Below are 18985 nucleotides of genomic sequence, written 5' to 3' on the forward strand. Positions count from 1 at the left end.
ATTTAAAGACCAGTACTGGTTTCATAGCGTAAGTTCAGTTGCTTTAAATATTTGATGAGGTACAAAATCAGCATCTTCACATCAAGGCATACAAATGTCTCCAATTATTCTACGTATTTTAATCCTCCAAAGATTGTGGTTATGTTATTAAAGCAATTTTGTTTTTCAAAAATAATACTTTTTACAATATTTTAATTCACGAAATGCCACAAATTAAGGATTTGCATTTATCTGGCACTTTAATGCACAATACTCCAATTCTGCCCCCCTGTAGTCCTTAATTTTGATCCTGTCATTGGCGGTTGTGTCTTGCTTTCAGATGCCTAGGTTCTAAGCTCTCTAATTCCCTCCCGGAACTTCTCCAATTCTCTGCAAAACTTCTTAAAACCTACACCTTTGACAAAGCTTTTGGTTGCCTGTTCTAATATCTCCTGTTGGATGTGTCAAATTTTATTTGATAATCTCTCATGCAAAGTAACTTTGATTATTAGACAAGCAAGCTGGTGTTTGGGATAGTGGAGACGAGAACTGTGCTCTGGGGTAGACACAGTAAGAAGTCTCATAACACCAGGTTGAAGTTCAACAGGTTTATTTGGTAGCAAACGCCACTAGCTTTCGGGGCTTTGCCCCTTTGTCAGGTGAGTGGGGAGTTCTGATTACAAACAGGGCATAGGGGCATATAAAGGCACACACTCAGTTTACAGAATACTGATTAGAATGTGAGTCTTTACAGCTAATCAAGTCTTAAAGGTGCAGACAATGTGAGCGGAGATAGCATTAAGCATAGGTTAAAGAGATGTGTATTGTCTCCAGACAGGACAGTAAGTGAGATGTTGCAAGTTCAGACAAGTCATGGGGTTTACAAGTAGCGTCACACGAACCCAAGATCCTGGTTGAGGCCTATATCACAGACTACGCCAAGAGACTTTGCCGTCGCACTTCTTTCACACTCCTTAACCACCTCATACACCAGCTCTACAGCAAATGCCACATCCTGGAAACCAAGATAGAATTCATATTGTCAAATTGTGCTCAGGACACAGACCAGCTGCGAAACTCTGCCAAGTAGGTGAGACAAAGGAACTACACCATCTACATGCACACCAAGAACAGGAAACTTAAGAAACTTGGCATCACCACTAGCAGCAACCAAGCCTCCCCTGGCACCACAGTAGGAAACAGTCACCATGCAGGGAAGTCCACTGTCAACTTGTCAGACTACACACTTCAACCACATGAAGTCGAAGTTCTCAGCCGAGGGCTCAATTTCTGCCCCACCACCAAAATGGACCCCATCAGTCTCACGGCAGACTCACAGGAATTCATCAGGTGAATGAGGCTGCGGGAGTTCTTCCACAAACCCCAAGAGTCCGACAGTGAACACAATGAGACAGCCAATGAACTGGAACAGCCAACAGAGAGATCTGCAGTGCAGCAACAGAAGAGGAAAAAATCCAACTGGACTCCTCTGGAAGGCCGCTGCCCTCGACTTGACATGTATGCCCAAGCCATCAGGAGGTGCACCAACACCAGATTCATCAACTGCACTCACAAGACAGCCCCGAACATCATCCAAGCACAACGCAATGCCATCTGCACTCTCAAGACCAACTGCAACATTGTCATCAAACCAGCAGACAAAGGAGGGGCCATCGTTATACTGAACAGAACGGATTACTGCAAGGAAGTGTACTGGCAACTGAACAACAAGAACACTACAGACAGTTACCCGCAGATCCGATCAAAGAACACACCCTTCAACTCAACACTCTGATCATGATCTTTGATCCGGACCTTCAGAGCACCTCCGTGCTCTCAACCCACATACTCCCCGCGTGCGAGAGCCTCTCCGACTGCGTCGAGGGCATCCTGAAACCCACTGTATAAAAAACCCCCAGCTTTTGTCGCAGCATTAGGGGCTTTCCTCAGAAACTCAGCGCACATGGAGCAGTTGAACCAGGAGCACTCCACGTCACAATGGATGTCTTGGCACTCTATACCAGCATTCCCCACGACGGTGGCATTGCTGCAACTGCCTCAGTACTCAACACCAACAACTGCCGGTTTCCAGATGCAATTTTACAACTCATCTGCTCCATCCTGGACCACAATGTCTTCACCTTCAACAACCAATTCTTCATCCAGACACACGAAACAGCCATGGGGACCAAATTCACACCTCAATATGCCAACATCTTCATGCACAGGCTTGAACAAGACTTCTTCACCGCACTAGGACCTTCAACCAATGCTATACACTAGATACGTCAATGACATTTTCTTCCTTTGGACTCATGGTGAACACTGAAACAACTATATGACGACATCAATAAGTTCCATCCCACCATCAGACTCATCATGGACTATTCTCTGGAATCGGTTGCATTCTTGGACACACATGTCTCCATTAAGGACGGTCACTTCAGCACTTCACTGTACTGCAAGCCCATGGATAACCTCATGATGCTCCACTTCTCCAGTTTCCACCCTAAACATGTTAAAGAAGCCATCCCCTACAGACAAGCCCTCCATACACACAGGATCTGCTCAGGTGAGGAGGATCGCAACAGACACCTCCGGACACTGAAAGGTCCTCTCATGAGAACAGGATATGGCGCTTGACTCATTGATCCACAGTTCCAACGCGCCACAGCGAAAAACCGCACTGACCTCCTCAGAAGACAAACACGGGACACGGTGGACAGGGTACCCTTCATTATCCAGTACTTCCCCAAAGTGGAGAAGCTACAACATCTTTTCCGGAGTCTTCAACATGTCATTGATGAAGATGAACATCTCGCCAAAGCCATTCCCGCACCACCACTTCTTGTCTTCAAACAACCGCACAATCTCAAATAGACTACTGTCAGCAGCAAACTACCCAGCCTTCAGGAGAACAGTGACCATGACACCACACAACCCTGCCACAGCAACCTCTGCAAGACACGCTGGATCATCGAGACGGATGCCATCATCTCACGTGAGAACACCATCCACCAGGTACATACTCTTCTAACTCGGCCAACATTGTCTACCTGATATGCTGCAGGAAAGGATGTCCAGAGTTACAGTACATGGGACCATGCAGACGCTATGACAACGGATGAATAAACACCGCTCGACAATCACTAGGCAAGACTGTTCTCTTCCTTTTGGCAAACACTTCAGCGGTCACGGGCATTCAGCCTCTGATCTTCGGGTAAACGTTCTCCAAGGCGGCCTTCACGACATACGTCAGCGCACAGTCACTGAGCAGAAACTGATAGCCGAGTTCCGCGCACACGAGGACGGCCTCAACCGGGATCTTGGGTTCATGTCACACTATCTGTAACCCCCATGTCTTGCCTGGGCTTGCAATATTTCACTTATTGTCCTGTCTGGAGACAATACACATCTCTTTAACCTATGCTTAATGCTATCTCCACTCACATTGTCTGCACCTTTAAGACTTGATTAGCTGTAAAGACTCGCATTCTAATCAGTATTCTGTAAACTGAGTGTGTGCCTTTATATGCCCTGCTTGTGATCAGAACTCCCCATTCACCTGACAAAGGGGCAAAGCCCCAAAAGCTAGTGGTATTTGCTACTAAATAAACCTGTTGGACTTTAACCTGGTGTTGTGAGATTTCTTGCTGTGTTTATCCTCGTCCAACACTGGCATCTGCACATCTCTGGGGTAGATCCAGTTCAGTGTATTGGCACTGGCAGCTTGTTCCAACTTCAAATACATAACACATGCCCAAAGCAATGCGGTACTCGTAAGGTTAATGATACCGCCAATGTAGGCAAAGAAGAGGATTTTTGTACAAGTTATCTATATTAAAAATCACATCCTGTTGTTTCTTTTTCTTCGGCAGTCCCAAGGCCGATGAAGAAAAAAACCCCCACATTCTTTACAGATACAATCGAGTCTTGTTTAAGGTCACACTGAACGTCAGTGAAATGGAAGTTGATCTTATCAGGGGATGAGGCAGTGGTTGGTACATCAACCACAATGAGAATTCAATGTTAAATTGCTGCTTGTTGCATTATACTGATGATCTTATCATAATTCAACAATACTAGGAATTGTACCACTTTCCGTCTCATTTCTTTGTAAAAGACTTGAATCTTCTCTTATGCTGTTCCTGATGTTGGGTTGCTAAGAATGCCTCAACGATTAGAAATAGGTAATGTGATCAAGCCAACACAAAGGCTTTATTCAATCGTCTCCACTCAGACCACCCACTATCTCCTCTCCCTCAATATTATGTTTTAATCCCTGTAGGTTCTCATGTTTCAGGAATAATAAAATTGAATTCCACATTCTTCTTCCCAATAAGAGGGTGGCATTGTGACTGTGATTTACTAAATTACATCAGTATCAGAGAAATAGTTGGAAATTAAAATTATATATGCAGGCTGGAGTAGGAGAACAATAATATGCTTAACCCTCACAGCATAACATAATCTATGCAGATAGAATTATAGAATGAAACAGCATAGAAGATAGTTATTTGGCCTATTGTGCCTGTTTTGGCTTTTAGAAAGAGCTGTCTAATTAGTTCCTCCTGACTGTTCTTGTCCCATTACTCGATTTATTTCTTCCTTTCAAGTATTTACCAAATTCTCTTTTGAAAGTTATCATCCAATCTCTTTCCACTGCACTTTCACAACAATTCACTGCAAAAAAAATGTTTCCTCAAGTTGCCTCTGATTCTTTCTCCAATCACTTAAGTCTGTCTTCTCTGGCTTCTGACCCTTCCGCCTTTGAAAACAATTTTTCCTTATTTACTTAATTGAATAGTATATGATTTTGAACATCTCCATCAAATGGCCTCTTAGTCTTCCCAGCTCTAAAGAGAACAATCCCAGTTTCAGTTTCTCCAATCTCTCTATTTAACTGAAGTCTGTCAGATGAATAAACCTAAATTTCTTCTGCCATCCCCCCTCACCCAGGCCTTGAAATTCTTCCCAAAGTGTGGTGCCAGAATTAAGTACAATACTTCAGAACTCTGGGCATTAACATTTAGCCAGCCACGTTAGTATGATTTTCCCCCGACCCTTCTCTGGAGAACGATGAATCATGTTGGGCTACAGTTGCACAGGTAACCGCTGCCCTCTGACATTTCGCCCAACTAACCACTTTTCTTGGCAGAATCTGGATCATATGTGGGTGTTTTGGGAAACTATTTAATCATATATGACACAATCTCTAGAGACCTGTACTTTTCATCAGGAGTAACTGGACAGTGATCAGGAGCAGGAATGGTGGCTGATTACCTGCCCGTGTCAGGAATCTGAGATCAACTAGACTGTGAAACTATTGCTGTTTCATCTGAAATCAGCTCACTCAGCAGAAACTTGTTATGTCGACCATGGAGACCACACGGGGAATCACTGATAGATCTACCTGTGGGCTTGGTGGAGGATGAGCTGCCTTATTGAGCAGCTGGAGGCTCGCCTAATGGGAAGCAGCCAGCTGGTATTTTAACTTTCCCCAGATTACAGTTGTAGATCCTGAGGTGAAAACTACCTGACTGTAAAATGTGGGAGCGGCCTTTTCCTTTGGTTCACAAAAAGGATGTAGCTGACAGAAACCGGCATGTGGCTGAATTAGTACATTGGCGACAAAGAGACAAAAAAGAAAATTTATTTTGTTTCCATCTTTTTCTCCGGACAATTTTTGAACGTCAAGAATTTCTCCAATAAAAGAAGCCATTATGCCTCTTTTCAAGAAACTCGAGTCAGTGGGGAAGCCTGGGTCCAATACACTGAGCGCATGCGTTACTACTTCTGTGCTAACAACTTTGAAGGAGATGCAAAAAATGGGATATTGCTAACAGTATGTGAGGCTCCGACTTTGTGTGATAAGGAGTCTAACCTATCTAGATGCCCCAAATCAAAAACCTTTAATGAGCTAAGATATCTCGTGAAAAACCATTACCATCTGAAGCCCCAGGAATTCTCCAGAGATATCACTTAGGAGACCTCCTGTCGAACCTGTCACTGAGTTCTTGGCCAGGTTGTGGAAACTAACTGAAAACTGTGAATTTGGACTGCCTCTTAATGAAATGATTGGTATGTGGCATAAATGACCTAACCATCCAAAAGAAGCTGTTAGCAGAACCCAAATTGGACTTAAAAAAAAGCCATTGAAATAGTCTTGTCACATGAGAGTGCAGAAAAGGAGGCTCAGGAGTGATTAGGGGCATCAGGAGACAAAGTCTTCCAACTATGGGTAGGGACCTCATGCAACCAGCTCTTAACGCAGTGTATTAAAGGGCCCCATCTGATGTAGGAACCCTTATATGACCATCAGACAGTCAAGGAACAGAAGGCTGACTCCAAGAGTACTAAAGAACATACTCCAGGACTGTGAAGTTGCTAGGTGACAGATTACTGCAAGCACTACTAAAGGACGGGGTGGCACGATAGCACAGTGGTTAGCACTGCTACGTCTCAGCAACAAGGATCCTGATTTGATTCCTGGCTTGGGTGACTGTGTGTGTGGAGTTTACATGTTCTCCTTATGACTGAGAGGGTTTCCTCTGGGTGCTCTGGTTTCCTACCACATTCTGAAAGGCGTGCTGGTTAGGTGAATTGATCCAAACAGGCACCAGACTGTGGTGACTAGGCAGATTTCACAGTAACTTCATTGCAGTGTTAATGTAAGGCTTTTTGTGACTAATAAATAAACTTTAAACTTTAGGACACAGCTAAGGCAATGTTTTAGGAACAGGCAAAATGCGTGCTGCCTAGGAAGAAAGCCGAGGCTGGTACCTGAGCGTGCCTTGCAGGTATTCCCTCTTCCAGAGTTAGGGACATTACAAGTGAAGCGTAGTGTAACAACAATAGCTCTGAAAATAGTGGAATTACTAGTGAGTGTCCATCCCTTGAAGATGGAGATGGACACAGGAGCCATAATCTCCATTATCGGAGAACAGTCCAAAAACACCTCCAATTGAGCATCCTGAGGTTAGAAGACACAAAGGCCAGACTAGCCACCTACATGAGGACTCTTTACATGTAAAAGGCACCACAGTTGCCCCAATGACTTAAAGGCAGCAATCAGCTCATCTCATTGTTTTACAAACCCATAGCCTTACGGGGGAGAGATTGGCTCCAGAAGATTCAGCTCAACTCGTTGGAGGTCTTCAGGCTAGTGTGGGAGACTGTACAAAGCTATCTTGAATTGGCTAGAATTCAGTTACAAATAAAACAGCTTGAATTAGAAGCAAAAGAAAGAGAATGTGGCAAAAGCATGACAGAGAAAGACAATTGCAGCGGAAAAGAAAAGAATAACCTGGCAGAACAAAAAGAAGAGAATAACAATCGTAAAACAAAAAGCAAGACAGAGGAAAAGGGAAAGAAAAGGGAGAGTGTTTGAACTTTGGAAACTGAAACTGAAAAGCGAATGTCAACTTAAACTGGTGAAAGCAAAGGTAAAAGCTGGGGGTAGTGATGAGGACAGTGAGGAAGAATCAACCCATTGTAGTCAAAGACCTGATGGAGATCTGCTTAAATATGTTCAAGTGCTTCCAAGATTTGACAAGAAGGATGTAGAAGCCTTTTTCATTTTATTTGAGAAATTAGCTGACCACATTGCTATTGTTGGTTCAAACAAAATTGGTAGGTAAAGCTAGTAAGGTGTTTTGCATCACTATCAGAGGTATCTGGGGATTATAATGAGCCGTCTCATGATAATTCCCAGCTGTGTTAAGTGCATGTAACCTAGTGTCAGAAGCCTACAGATAAATAGTTCGAGATCTAAGAGACCAGGTCAAATATACATAGAATTTGAAAGAATCGAAGAAAGTAACTTTGACAGGCGGATAAGAGCATTGAAAATAGACCAAACATATGTGCTCTTAGGGAAAATTCATTCCTGAAGTGGTGAGAACTCATGTAAAAGTGCAGAGAATTAAAACTGAGATTGGCAGCAGAATTGGCAGATTATGAGTTGTTTCATAAATCAAGATTAGAGTTTCAACATCAATTTCAATCTGTGAGGCACAGAAACTGGGAAAAGAGAATCCTCAGGTGGTAAAAGGAGATAGTAAGGATAATTTACCTCAGGTTAAAAAGGAAACATATGGAGATGGAAGAGAAATAAAGAGCCTCGGATATTTTAATTGCAATAAAGTTGGACACATTAAGTCGGAGTGTTGGTGGCTTAAGAAAAGCACTGGGAAGACAGATGTGGTAAAACGGTATAAGCCAGTCGAGTTTGTTAAAGTGATGAAAAGGACTTCCTTGAAACGGGGCTGCTGGGGGAGACACGGACCAAAGGGATGGGGTGGAGGGGGGAGGATGTTATGACGACCACAAAGGCCATGGAAAATCATTATTAGACCTACGTCTTCATGGAGTATGAGCTCCCTGTTGAGTGAGCAGAGGTTTGCCCAAAGGGAAACAGCCCAAAGGTGTTTTTAAGCCGTTAACTTTACCTTGACAGTATTTGTAGGTTTTGCAATGAAGACTACTGTGACAGTAAGCTGCGGGAGTGGCTTTTTCCTCTGGATTACAATAAGGAGTGTTGGTGACTGGCAACCAGCATGTGTCTGAATTACTACAAAATTGACGAATCCTGCTTTGGACACTATGAAGTAGGTAGAGTATGTCAACAGTAAGTCGTTATTAACAACTCATAACTATGTACATATTTACATAAGGCGTATAGGTATGGAGGAGATTCCTGTCTCGGTCTTAACCTTACTCTGTCCATCTCTAAACAGACACTGGCTTTGGGTTAGGTGTCTTTTTACATCACTGTGTAGGCAGTACAGTACTCAATTGCACACTGACCTTTTATGTACCATACTCTTCAATACACTTCCCCCAAGTTTTTATCCCCATGGATATAGTTACTTTTGTCTATTTCAAAGTTGTACATTGTTACAAATCTTGTCCATTAACTTTATTGTTACAATTTACTGCTATTCTAACATTTTCTCTCTCACAGTATTAGCATTAACAACAGTAACACTACAGAAACCATGGTTTTAAAGCTGGGACTCCCCACTCTGTATAGCTGCAACTCAGTGGGTCACACTCTTGCTTCAGAAGGTTGTGGATTCAAGCACCACTCAAGACTTCAGACATAACCCAGGCTGACACTCCCAATACAGTACTGAAGGAGTGCTGTCACACTAATGTTGATTTGATTTATTATTGCCATATGTATTAGCATACAGTGAAAAGTATTTGCTCTTGTGCCCTGTTCACAGAGAAGAAAATGAGAGTACAGAATGTAGTGTTACAGTTATAAGTAGGATGTAGAGAAAGATCAACTTAGTGCGAGGTGGGTCCATTCAAAAGTCTGATGATAGCACAAAAGAAGCTATTCTTGTGTCAGTTGGTACGTGACCTCAGAATTTTGTATCATTTCCTAATGGAAGAAGGTGGAAGAGACAATGTCCAGGGTATGTGGGGTCTTTAATTATGTTGGCTGCTTTGCCATGGCAGCAGGAAGTGCAGATAGAGTCAATGGATGGGAGGCTAGTTTGCATGATGGATTGGGCCACATTTACAAAGAACAATACAGCACAGGAAACAGGCCCTTCGGCCCTCCAAGCTTGCACCGCTCATTGGTCCAACTAGACTATTCTTCTGTATCCCTCCATTCCCAGTCCACTCATGTGACTATCCAGATAAGTCTTAAACGATCCCAGCGTGTCTGCTTCCACCACGCTGCTTGGCAGTGCATTCCAGGCTCCCACCACCCTCTGTGTAAAATATGTCCTTCTGAAAACTGAATTAAACCTCGCACCGCCCCCCCTCACCTTGAACCTGCGACCCCTCATGTTTGTCACCTCCGACCTGGGAAAAAGCTTCCCACTGTTCACCCTATCCATACCCCTCATAATTTTATACACCTCTATTAGGTCTCCCCTCATTCTCCGTCTTTCCAGGGAGAACAACCCCAGTTTACCCAATCTCTCCTCATAGCTAAGTCCCATCATACAAGGCAACATCCTGATAAATCTTCTCTGTACTGTCTCCAAAGCCTCCATGTCCTTCTGATAGTGCGGCAACCAGAATTGGACGCAGTACTCCAAATGTGGCCTAACCAACGTTCTATACAGCTGTAACATCAGACGCCAATTTTTATACTCTATACCCCTTCCTATATAGGCAAGCATGCCATATGCCTTCTTCACCACCTTCTCTACCTGTGCTGCCACCTTCAAGAATCTGTGGACTTGCACATCCAGGTCCCTCTGAGTGTCTATAATCTTGATGGTTCTGCCATTTATTGTATAGCTCCCCCCTACATTAGTCCTACCAAAATGCATCACTTCGCATTCATCTGGATTAAATTCCATCTGCCATTTCTCCGCCCAATTTTCCAGCCTATCTATATCCTGCTATATTTTCCAACAATGTTCATCGCTATCCGCAAGTCCAGCCATCTTTGTGTCATCCGCAAACTTACTGATCTCACTGATTTTACACCTTCTTCCAAATCATTTATACATATCACAAATAGCAGAGGTCCCAGTACAGAGCCCTGTGGAATACCACTGGTCACAGACCTCCAACTGGAAAAAGACCTTTCCACTGCTACCCTTTGTCTTCTGTGGCCAAGCCAGTTCTCTACCCATCTAGCCACCTCTCCTTTTATCCCATGAGATTTAACCATTTGCTCCAACCATTTGTAGTTTCTTGATGTCTTGAGCAGAGCAGGAGCCATACCACGCTGTGATACAACCAGAAAAAATGTTTTCTATAGTGCATCTGTAAAAGTTGGTGAGAGTCATAACTGACATTCCAAATTTCCTTAGTCTTCTGAGAAAGTAGAGGCATTGGTGGGGCTTTCTTAACTATAGTGTTGGCACGTGGGGACCAGGACAGGTTGTTGGTGATCTGGACACCTAAAAACTTGAAGCTCTCAACCATTTCTAGTTCATCCCTGTTGATATAAGTTCTGGTCATCCTATTATAAAAAAGATATTATTAAACTAGAAAGAGTGCAGAAAAGGTTTACTAGGATGTTGATGGGATGCAATGGTTTGAGTTATAAGGAGAGGCTAGATAGACTGGGACTTTTTTCTCTGGAGCATAGAGGGCTGAGGGGTGAACTTATAGAGATCTATAAAATAACGAGGGGCACAGATCAGCTAGTTAGTCAATACCTTTTCTCAAAGGTAGGGAACTAAAGGGCATAGATTTAAGGTGAGAGGGGGGAGATACAAAAGTGTCCAGGGGGGCAATTTTTTCTGCGGCATGTTCTCCTCTATGTTTCCTGAAGTCGACGAAATCTCCTTCATTTTGTTGACATTGAGGGACAGATTATTGTCATCGCACCAGTTCATCAGATTCTCTATCTCATTCCTGTACTTTGTGTTGTCATTGTTTAAGATCCAACCCACTACGGTGGTGTCATCAGCAAACTTGAAAATCGAGTTGGAGGGGAATTTGACCACATGGTCATAAGTGTATAAGTATAGTAAAGGACTGCGGACACAGCCTTGTGGGGCAATGGGGTTGAGGATAATTGTGGAGGAGGTGTTGTTGCCTATCCTTACTGATTGCAATCTGTGAGTAAGGAAGTTAAGGATCTGGTTGCAGAGGGAGGAGCCGAGGCCACAGAGTTTGGACGTGAGTTTTGTGGAAATAATGGTCATAGATCATAGAACCCTACAGTGCAGAAAGAGGCCCTTTGGCCCATTGAGTCTGCACCGAACACAATCCCACCCAGGCCCTACCCCCATATCCCTACATATTATACTCACTAATCCCTCTAACCTCCACTACCCTGGACACTAAGGGGCAATTTCTTAGCATGGCCAATCAACCTAACCCACACATCTTTGGACTGTGGGAGGAAACCGGAGTACCTGGAGGAAACCCACGCAGACACGAGGAGAATGTGCAAACTCCAAACAGACAGTGACCCGAGCCGAGAATTGAACCCAGCTCCAGGACCCTGGAGCTGTAAAGCAGCAGTGCTAACCACTGTGCTACCATGCCATGGTGGTGCTGAAGGCTGAGCTGTAGTCAATAAATAGGAATCTGACACAGTTGTTTTTGTTATCTAGGTGTTCCAGGGTTGAATGCAGGGCCAGGGAGATGGTGAAATGTCCTGGTTCCAGGCAATCCGGGAAGCTGAAATTGATTTCATAGAGTCATAGAAGTTTACACCATGGAAACAGGCCCTTCGGCCCAGCTTTTCCATGCCGCCCTTTTTTTGAAACCCCTAAGCTAATCCCAATTGCCTGCATTTGGCCCATATCCCTCCAACCCATCTGATCTTATCTAAATGCTTTTTAAAAAACAAAATTGTTCCCGCCTCTACTACTACCTCTGGCAGCTTGTTTCAGACACTCATCACCCTTTGTATGAAAAAATTGCCCCTCTGGACACTTTTGTATCTCTCCCCTCTCACCTTAAATCTATGCCCTTTAGTTTTAGACTTGCCTACCTTTGGGAAAAGATATTGACTAGCTGATCTGTGCCCCTCATTATTTTATAGATCTCTATAAGTTCACCCCTCAGCCCTCTATGCTCCAGAGAAAAAAGTGCTAGTCTATCTAGCCTCTCCTTATAACTCAAATCATCGCATCCTGTTAACATCCTAGTAAACCTTTTCTGCACTCTTTCCAGTTTAATAATATCTTTTCTATAACAGGGTGACCAGAACTGTCCACAGTATTCCACGTATGGCCTTACTAATGTCTTGCAGAACTTCAACAAGACATCACAACTCATGTATTCAATGCTCTGACCAAGGAAACCAAGCGTGCTGAATGCCTTCTTCACCACTCTGTTCACCTGTGACTCCACTTTCAAGGAGCTATGAACATGTATGCCTAGATCTCCTTGTTCTGTAACTCTCACCAACGCCCTACCATTAACTGAGGAAGTCTGCCCTGGTTCAACCAACCAAAACGCATCACTTCGCATTTATCTAAATTAAACTCCATCTGCCATTCATCAGTCCACTGGCCCAACTGATCAAGATCCTGTTGCAACCAGAGATAACTTTCTTCACTGTTCACTATGCCACCAATCTTGGTGTCGTCTGCAAATTTGTGCAATGACTATCCTTTCAAAGCACTTCATAATGATAGATGTCAGAGCCATTGGCCGATAGTCATTAAGGCATGTTGCTTGGCTTTTCTTTGATACTGGGATGGTGGTCATGTTCTTGAAGCAGATAGGGACCTCAGATTGTTGTAAAGAGAGGTTGAAGATGTCTGCGGATACCTCCACCAACTAATTTGCACAGGATCTGAGTGTTCGTCTGGGCACCTCATCCTGGCCAGTCACTTTCCGTGGGTTGAGCTTCGGGAAGCTGCTCTGACATCTGCAATGGTGATCTCAGATATAGGTTCATCTGAGGCTTCCAGGGTGGAGGGCGTGATCTCGCTGACCTCTTGATCAAAATGGGCGTAGAATGCATTGATCTCATCAGGAAGGGGTGCATTGGAGCCTTCATCTTGAGGCCTGTTATGTCTTGCAGACATTGCCATGGGTCTGTGTGGCTAGGCTGGGACTCTAACTTGATCCAGTACTGTCTTTTGGCATCTTTGATGAATCTCTTTAGATCGTATCTAGCTTTCTTGTGTAGATCAGGGCCACCTGACTTGAACATCTTAGATTTGGATTTCAGCAAGCGATAGATATTCCTGTTCATCCATGGTTTCCAGTTGGAAAACATGCACATTTGCTTCTTTGGCACACAATCTTTTACACACTTACTAATGAAGTCTGTTACTACAGTGGTGTACTCATTCAGGCTGGTCACAGAGGTCTAATGGTGTTGTCTTTTGGATAAGGACTAATCAGGGGCCTGGGTGCATGCTCACGTAAAAGTGAAATATCGTTTAACACCATTTTGAAGGAGTTCTCCCTGGTATCCTGACTTAATTTATTGCTCAACCAACATCACAACGCACAGATTTTCTGGTCATTATCACTTTGCTGTTTGTGGGATCCTGCTGCCACATTTCCTACGTTTCAATAGTGACTACAATTCAAAAGTATTTCATTGGCTATAAAACATTTCGAGATGTCTTGAGATCCTGCAAGTCATGATATAAATGCACACCTTTCTTTCTCCTTTCTTGTGGAATGCCCAGCAAACAGAGCTGGATCAGAGTTAGCTGACATCTTTAAAAGAAACTGCAATAATATCAGATGAGAAAATGGACTGAAGGCTCGTGGGGTCAGGGGCACTGTGCCAAATATTCACCACTCAAGAATTTCTAACCCTTTGCCTTTAACCCTGGGGTGATCCAAGGTGACTGTGCCCTCCCAAGCAGTGCATGTGTCAACTGTCTCTGTCACACAAAATCAATAACACCATCCTCCAGCTCTATCACTGTTGATAACAGAACTCCAAACATATTTTACTTGTCACTTTGTCTCGTAAACCCTTTCTTCTCTACAGACTCCTCACTGGGTACAATTTCAATCACCCCTGACTATTTCAGCAAATGAACAATGACAGCTTCAGCAAAAAGTTTGACCACAGCAGCCTCACAGTTGAGGTTGTGGCGATGAAGTCCTCTTTAAAATAATCACCCAAGTATTCTGAACAGAGCAAACTAGGTTGGTCTAAAAGCCTTTCTTTGCTTCTGTTCCTAACATTGCTCAGTGTTCAGTTTGATTTATTCTTCACTTTATGAAAGAATGTCCTTAAAATATAGAGCAACACAAATGATTGCAGATATAAAAGTAATGAGTTATGGGGAAAGATCTTTAAAAAAGCTCAGCAGTCATAGTCGAAAGAGAGGATGGTTGTGAGAAACCAGTTGAAGTATTAAAGTATTAAATGGCTTAGATAAGAGAAATCCTAAATATCATTTTACAATACAGCAGGATGATAGAAACAAAGGTCAAATTTGAAACTAGGGAAAAATAAATTTAGGCAAGATTACAGAAGGAACTTCATCACACTGGGACTGATAAATGGCTAGAATAATCAGCAAGGCTGTACAGTAAAAGCAATCGCACAAATCACAGCTGAATGCTAAGGGGGCGGAGTAGAGGGAAAAATAATATCTTCGGCTTTAATAATGTCAAGGCTTCATTTTTAAACGGAGTCTGATAACATTTCCCCTTTAGTGTTTTCAACTAGAAGTCTGATTTTATCCTCATCAATGTCTTTGTTACTCTCAGCCTCCATATTCAAATACTTGGTCAAGCTCCCACCTTGCGCCCTCCATAAACCTGAGTTCATTTAAAAATCAGCTGTCTGTATGCTAACTTGCATCAAGTCAAAATCACTCTTTACCCCTGCTTGCTGACCTACATCGCTTCCCAGACTGATAAAGTTTGCATTTTCTTCCCATGTCTGTGTGGGTTTCCTCCGGGTGCTCTGGTTTCCTCCCACAGTCCAAAGATATGGGTTAGGTTGATTGGCCATGCTAAGTTGATCCCAGTGTTAAGGAATGAGGGTTATGGGAAAAGGACCTGGGTGGGATTGTGGTTGGTACAGACTCGATGGGCTGAATGACCTCCTTTTGTACTGTAGGGATTCTAAAATTCTAGTATCGCCCTATGAAGACTAATGCAAAATACCAGTTCAATTCATCCATCATCTTCTTATTTTCCATTATTAACTCACTTGCGATAGGACCAATGCTGACTTTATTAATGTTTTTCTTTGTTAAATAACTAGAGAAAGTCTTACTATCTGTCCTTATATTTTTAGCTAGCTTGCTCTTGTCCTCCAAGTTGCCCTTCCTTATCAATCTTTTGGTCATCCTTTGCTGTTTTTTATATTCTGTCCAACCTTCATTTGTTACTTTATACTTTTTAAGTTTTTTTTAACTCATTCATGGATCATGGGCGTTGCTGGCTAGGTTGTTGCTCACTCCCAATTGCCCTGTTTGCTAGGCCATTTCAGCAGGCATTTAAGAGTCAACCACATTGCTATGATACTGGAGTCACATGTAGGTATAGATTTCCTTCCCTAAAGGACATTAGCAAATGAGATAGGATTTTACAACAATCGGCAATGGTTTCATGGTCACCATTAGGCTTCTAATTCCAGATCTTTGTTGAATTCAAATTTCACCATCTGCCATGGTGGGATTAGAACCTGGGTCCCCAGAGGATTATTCTGGGTCTCTGGATTACTAGCACAGTGATAATACCACTACGCCACTCCCTCCCCCATGCATTCATCTCTCTAACTTATTTATGTACCCATATGCCAAATCTCATGTGACTCAGATAATAACTCAGATTAGTAACTTTGAGGTTCTGTTTTTTAATCTAGTGCCTAGCTCCTTATACTGCCTCAGCAGAATCTCTTTCCTAGCTCTACCTACATTGTTGGTATCTGCGTGGATATCAACAACTCCCCTTCCCACTGCAGCCCTGACCATTTGTCCAGAACCCTGGCACTGGGCAGGCAATACAACCATCTGGATTTTCGCTCTTTGTTGCAGAAAACTATCCCCTACTATCTTTACATTCCTTTTTACTCCCCCATTTAAAAGCTTATTGTACCATGGTGCCGTTATAAGTTCATCCACCTTGCAGTCCCCGTTCTCATCCAAACAAACTGAGAGAACCTCAAACTTATTGAACAATTGCAGAGGCTGAGGCTCCTGCCCTCTGGATCCCTTTACCTTTCTCACTCAGAGTCACACCCTCCTGTCCCTGACCATTGACTAAATCAGAAGGCCCTATCTTAAGGGGTGTGACTGCCTCCTGGCATAAAGCACCTCAGCCTCCAGGTCAGTTACTCTGACAAACACTCACTGCAGACATGCTTGTCCTGGATCACACTGACATCCAGAAGCTTCCACATGCCTGAAGACCCAATAACAACCCTCTGTGAGCTGCACAGACCAAATTCAAAGAGCATTATACAAAGGCCACATGCATTTCATAACTCAGGTTAGCCAACAGGAGCCTGTTCAGCTGCTAAGACAAAAGGCTCCACTCCTTCCTTTCAATTCTGAATGGTTGAGATATTTAGCAATCTCAGCAGCCCAAATAAATGTACATTGCTTCTTCTGGAAATTCTGCACCATCTCCTACAAGACCAATTCATTTCTGCATCATGTAAAGTCACTTCAACACCACTAGGAAGTGAATGATAAAGTGTTGATTTTCAGTTCCCTGACCTCCCAAAAGGAATACCTCTTTGGACTTTGATTCTGGACTCTGGAACCCATCTGAACAAATATCTGTTTTTTCTGTGGCCACAGTACTTTGTATATCCTTCTCTTTATTGTCTGAGTGTGGAGGCAATGTTACAGTCCTCCTCCAGTGTTTTGGGTAAGTGCAAATAAACTAGCCCTTTGAGTTTGTTCAGTCGAGTTTACTGTGAGGTTATTAATAGAAAATTGGATTGCATCAAAACTGAGGTGTTGGGAAACATGCCATAGCTTCTAAAGGGGGAAACAAATCAAAATACCTTTCTGTTTACAGATGGGTGGTGAGAAACATTTAAATTAACTGTCCATAACAAAGTTTAGGACTGGAATAAAATTTAGTCTCCTACCTCATACTCACAAAATAGCTAGCTTCTTTCTCTGTAGTAGAGCAAGAATCAATTCCTGCAGAAAGTAAAGAGCAGCTTCTCATCAAACTCCTAGCTTACGCACTCAGTTGCAAGGCTGCACTAAAGACTTCTGAATTTATAATAAACGGCACTGGAGTTGGAACAACCAGATTCAACTAGTTAGCTAATTAGCTACTTCACACTCTCAGCATAGTGTGTTTCCCCTACTTAAAGCTGGAAGAAAGAAACTTAATGAACTGACATGGCAGCACAATGGCACAGTGATTAGCACTGCTGCCTCACAGCAGTGAGGGACCCGAGTTCAATTCCTGGCTTGGGTTACTGTCTGTGTGGAGTTTGCACATTCCATGTCTGCATGGGTTTCCTCTGGGTGCTCCAGTTTCCTCCCACAGTACAAAGATGTGTGGGTTGGATGGATTGGCCTTGCTAAATTGTCCCTTAGTGTCATGGCGACTAGCTAGGATAAATGCATGGGGTTGTAGGGGTAGGGTCTGGGTGGGATTGTGGTTGGTGCAGACTTGATGGGCAGAATGGCTTCCTTCTGCATTTAAGATTCTATGATTCTATGACATAATAGTTTCTGGTTACCAGTAATTATAGACAGGGCTTTTCAAGAACAAGATTAACACTTTAAACTCTTCCAATCATCAAACTTCCACACCATTCCAAAGCCTCATTTGTTTGAAGATTGGCAATAGATTTACCAAACCGTAGAAAATGTCAATAGACTTATCAGAGTGCGCACAAAAACGGTAAGAACCATCACCATCTGACTGGAGAACAGTTTGGAAGGAAAAGTGAAGGCACAAATATTAAGGTGTTTACGTATCAACTGTTTTAGGTTTCCCTGCCTTTGCGAATCCATCACTCTACCTGCAAGGTGGGCAGCTTGTCCCAGATTACTACAGAGAAGGAACAGCAACGCAGCCACTGGATGAAGCAGAGGAAGACTCCCATGACCAGTCTGCAGAGGGAGCTGAGCAGGAGGAGCACGACCCACAATTTTATACAGGCGAGTCCTATTGTACTCAAACAAAAACTGGGTGGATTAGTCCAACCTGTGACAACACCCAGCACCAAAATGATGGTTTAATAGCTGACAGAAATGTGATTTTTGGAATAAATATGCAATTCATTGCAGCAACTGGAAAAATGTTTGCATGAAAAGAGAAATTCTTCAGGGTACAGAAAAGACTAGGGAGAGGGAATATTCACTAATGGATAGAGGGGTGAATGATCAATAAGGGACTGAGCCATAACATACATTTTGGTCCTATATTTAATCTTGTTCTATGTGGCACAGAGCTAAGCGGTTCAAGGAAGTCCCAGATTCAATCTGTAATTAGTGTTGAGCTACTTGGCTTCAGTGCTTCCATAGCTCTCAGTGACCCCTGTTGAGTTATGAACAGGTTGTGATGCCTCCCCTCACAATGAGGACCAGCCCATCAGATGGTGGCCAGGGGAAAGAGCTTTCTCATTCCTATGTGGGAAAATCCCACAGCAAGGGGGTCTTGC

General features: G+C 43.2%; 1 protein-coding gene across 2 annotated transcripts in view; it reads right to left on the bottom strand.

Moving 5' to 3' along the window:
- LOC145359231 (sorting nexin-11-like) overlaps window positions 1-18985 on the bottom strand; it is a 137497-nt gene that overhangs the window by 51592 nt on the left and 66920 nt on the right. The window lies entirely within an intron of this gene.

This window comes from Carcharhinus amblyrhynchos, chromosome 27, assembly GCF_965287045.1.
Source record: "Carcharhinus amblyrhynchos chromosome 27, sCarAmb.v2.hapA, whole genome shotgun sequence".
In the NCBI taxonomy this organism is placed as follows: domain Eukaryota; kingdom Metazoa; phylum Chordata; class Chondrichthyes; order Carcharhiniformes; family Carcharhinidae; genus Carcharhinus; species Carcharhinus amblyrhynchos.